Below are 4,529 nucleotides of genomic sequence, written 5' to 3' on the forward strand. Positions count from 1 at the left end.
GTTTATAAACTGGGTTAAACAAAGTTCCATCTGGTTCCAGAAGTTCCTAATTACCCAAAGAAGGCAATTTCCACATCTCCTATCACAAAAACTAATTTAAAAAAATCTACTCTAGAAAAACAAGGGAAGTCAGTAATATATTGATTGGAATTCTTTTGGATCCTGTCCCTCTCCACAGAGTGCCACTGAAATTACAGGCTAACATTCCCTCACTGAGGGATGCTAGTCAAGCCATCCCTGGATGAGCAGACTGAGAGAAACAGGCTCAGGGCTGGGCACATGCACACTCCTTCATCTCATTGCCATAAAACTGGCTTTTTCCATCCATGAACCCATACAGTGCTGTATGTATGGGATTGGTGGATAAGATGCTGGGATCTCAGCCATGCCTACCTGGTAGGAGAAAGCAGCAAGCTGAGACTGAGTACAGGGTCAGGGAGGTTAACTCATCAATGAGGAGGGTCCTTGTAGATGATTCTCTAAAGGATATTAGTGGATTGGGACTTGAGATCTGCTTGTATTCGTTGGATAGGCCAACTGCAGTAACCAAAGTCTCCAAAATGTTTAGTGACTCAAATACATCCAAGTTTATTTTCATTCTAATGAACAGTTCAAGACATTTCAGGTTGGTGAACTATGCTCTGTACAGGTATTCAGGGAGCCAGGCTGATAGGCTCTGCCATTTTAAAAAAATTGAAGTATAGTTGATTTATGATACGGTGTTAGATTCAGGTGTACAGCAAAGTGATTGTTATATTTTTTTCAGATTATATCCCATTAAAGGTTATTAAAATTGGAACATGTAACGAATTTGTGTGTCATCCTTGCACAAGGGGCATGCTAATCTTCTCTGTATTGTTCCAGTTTTTAGTATATGTGCTGCTGAAGTGAGCATGACTTTGCCATTTTTAATAACTGGCTTTCAAGCTTGCCTTGGAAAGGGAAAGAGGCATAAATGAGGGTTTTGTGGGCCAAACCTGGGATACCACTTCTCACTTCCCTTTGGTAAAACTGAATCATATGTCCACATCGAACTGCAAGGGAGACTGGGCTGTGAGCCTAAGAAGAGGAAATGAATTTGGTGAGGACTAGCAATGTTGGACACAGCACCTGTTTCCAAGGGACAGTGATGTGGTGTCTGGAATGGGGCACCAGGAGCTAAAGCCAAGATTCTGCTGGAATTCAGACAGGAGGCAGCATTCTGCCTGCACCTTTCTGCCCAGTTTGGAGTAAGACAGCCAGCTGCAGGTGTGGAGATGCTTTTGGCGGTGGGAGTGTTATGGATGCTTGTGTCCAGGCCCTGGGAAAAGGGAATCAAAGAGGGTGAGATTCCAGGATCTGAGCCACAAGAGCTGGGATTCAAGCCCAGGCTCTAGTGGTGATACTGAAGTCCAGTGATAAGGATGGAGATGTGGGAGAAGGCTTACATGTGAGGGCTTGCCTTGGGGATGTTTTGCCTATGACAGCAAGACTTAACTGCAAGTCGCCCCTGCTGGTGGGTCTTAGACTATTAGGGTCAGGCTTGGTTCTGGGATAGTTGGGGGACGGTCCTCCTCCTGAAATTTTCTTTAGCACTGTCTTTTCCAGACGGCATTTACATATGTCTTTCAAAGAGCTTAATATCCTCAGAAGAGAGGTGTCTTTGTACTTGCAGTTTCCTCAAGCAGCCAAACTCCTACACACACCCCAGCTTTTAGGAGTTTACATTAAATAACCATGGGACACAGGTCACTAATTTCTGATGTCCCGTGGTCTCAGCACACATAACATCTCACAGTTTAGGCATATAACCTAGGGGCTAAGTAACTACTAGATTCTAAATAACCAATAGATTCTGTATGGAGAGCTGGAACATGAATTGCTTGCTTTGTGTGCTTTCCTCTTTGAAGGTGGCCAAAAAATCTTAATTGTTTAGGGCTTTCTGAACATTGTCTTTTAAGGATGATACTGCATGTACTGTCTAGAGATGTTGTTGGAACAGATGTTGTGAGAAGCTCTTATGCTCTGATATGCTGAGAATGCCCATGTATCCCCCAGGCACCATCGCAGAAAATCCTTAAACACATTCACAGCACTACAGGGCGTTGCCTTCCACTTGACCCTTCCGTTCTCTTGATTGTTCAATGCACGAGGGTTATTAAGAAGCTGAAAGATGATTATTACACTCCATTGTGGTTGCCAGCTATGTGCTGGCAGATTATTGAAAACAGATTCAGGAAACCACTGTAGGTTAATGACATGATGTGGAAAATGCTGGTCTTGGAGTAAACTAGCCTATTTCACAGAACAAAATGTGGGATGGTAAAAGATGCAGTATACCACAGTATTGGAGCATAGAATCTAGTAAATCTGCTGTTTAATGGCAACTTGACCTTGGGCTAATTTTGACTACTTCAGTGCCTCAGTTTCCTCACCTGAGAAATGGGAATTATGATGGGACTCACTTCCATAGGGTTATTGATAGAACTAACTAAATGAGACCATGTATGGAAAGTGCTTAGCATGATGCCTGGCGTATAGCTGGCCTTCAAAAAATATGTTACTTACTATCATAGGCTAAGATTTAAAAAAAAAAAAACCTGTCATTGGAGTAAGAAAAAAAATGGAAGATTAATCGGTCATCAGTGCCAAACACTAGTTCTTAATGGTTATAACTGGATCCTTGAAATTCTGCTGGTAGGAGGGAACATTTTTGATCATCCCCACCTGTATCAGTGCTTTTAGTCACTATCCAGAGAGACTCTCAGATCAAGTGGGGAAAACAGACCAAACAAAAGTCTAGAGCCGAGGTTTTCACGGTGTGAACTCCAGGTCGGTCGCATCAACATAACAGCGAACTTGCTAGAAATACAAATTCTTGGGCTGAGGACTGCAGACCTACTAAATCTGAAACTCTGGGGTGGGATGCAGAAATCTGTGTTTTAACAAGCCCTACTGGGGATTCTTAAGCTCAGTTTGCAGACCTGGATGTAGAGCCTCTAGAGATAAATTTGTTGATAAAATGCAGGCGACAGTCCTTGCAGAGAACTTATGGCAGTTAATGAGCCCAGACCTACGTTTGCAGCTGCCTTCTGTAATCCCTGCCTGAGCTCTTCCTGCCCAGTCCCCTGCCTCCTCCTGTGGCATCTTGGTGAACAGTCCCACCATCCATCCAGTTCTCCACTCTTCTAGTTTCTTTTACTCTCTCACTTTTCACCGAACCAGGCACTAGGAACCTGGGTTTGCCTTTCTGAATGCTTACATCTGTGCGCTCCTCTCTCCCACTGCCTCTGCTTTCGTCCGAGCTCCACCACGTCTCATGGGGTTCAGGACGACAGTGCCACAGTCTTTGTTGTTTCTCTCCTCTGTTCTCTAGTTTCCCCACTCTTCTCTCCACACTGCCACGGAGTGACTTCACTAAAACACGGGCAGGTCAGTTGTTCCACTGATTCAAAATCTTCAAACGCTGCAGACAAATTCCTTACCGTGGTATTCCAGGCTCCTGACAACCTAGCCAGAGATACGTTTCCAGCCTCCCCTCTCCCTACCCCTTTCTCTCACACCGTTTACTCTGCCTTCTATTCTGTCGATTCCAAGCGCATTTATACCCCCTTGCTCTGCATGGACATTTGTCCCCTGTCTTGCGTGTTCTCATTATCTGTTCATTGAGGTTCTGTTTACCAGCTTAGTTCCAGCATCGCCAACCCTGAAAACTGTCCTTGATTCTTCTAAGGAGCTTTGGCATTTTTCTTTTCGGTTCTCCAGCTATGCTCTATTTTAAAAGGCATTCACCACTCATACTGATGGTTTTCCTACTGGACTGTGAGCTTTTTAAGGCCAAAGGATCTGTTGTCTTATTTATCTCTGCACTCCAGCACTCAGCACTGCGCTCAGCACTTACTAAGTAGTTGCTTAATAAATGTTTGCCGAAGGAATGAAGGAATGAGAGTAAGTGGGTCTTTACAGGAGGATTTTCCTTTTAGGAACAAAACCTCAGCTTCCCAGGCACAGACTACCGCCTTCGAGAGAGTATTTATGATCTGGATCACGGCAGCCGTGGAAGAGGCATGCGCCTCTCAGGGGAAGCCATGGGAGAGTTTGGGCAGGTGAAATGTAATTATCCACGCTGGCCCTGGGCCAAGGATTCTCAGCGCTGCAGCGAGGCCAGGGCTAAACACAAATGGGTACGACCTTCATCTCACATCCCTTCTGAAGGGCTGCTCCTCCGGCTGCCCAGAGACCCCTAACAGCTTGCCGGGGCCTGGGGTCAGCCTCACTCACAGGGAAGGGGCAGCAGAGCCCCATGACCCCGCTGAGCTGGCTGCTTGGCTCTCGGCTGCCTTTGGTCAAAACACACAGCCTGGTGTGGAAACAGAAGCTGGCCTGTGACCCCTTCTTCATTCTTTTGGGCCACACTGCTGCAAACCCCAGCACATAACAATAACTTGACCTCAAGTTACTGGTGGCCTGTTTCCTCAGTGTGTGTGTGTGTGTGTGTGTGTGTGTGTGTTTATTTCTACAAACAATAAATCTCCTACCCAAATCACCAG

The 4,529-nt window shown here is 45.4% G+C and overlaps 1 non-coding gene across 1 annotated transcript; it reads right to left on the reverse strand.

Annotated features, from left to right (window-relative positions):
• Window positions 1-787: 787 nt before the first annotated feature.
• On the reverse strand, window positions 788-895 carry LOC116152810 (U6 spliceosomal RNA). Its single transcript, XR_004136516.1, has one exon. It is a non-coding gene; the product is annotated as a U6 spliceosomal RNA (small nuclear RNA).
• Between the last annotated feature and the right edge of the window lie 3,634 nt (window positions 896-4,529).

The sequence above is a fragment of the Camelus dromedarius genome, chromosome 10 (assembly GCF_036321535.1).
Source record: "Camelus dromedarius isolate mCamDro1 chromosome 10, mCamDro1.pat, whole genome shotgun sequence".
Taxonomy (NCBI): domain Eukaryota; kingdom Metazoa; phylum Chordata; class Mammalia; order Artiodactyla; family Camelidae; genus Camelus; species Camelus dromedarius.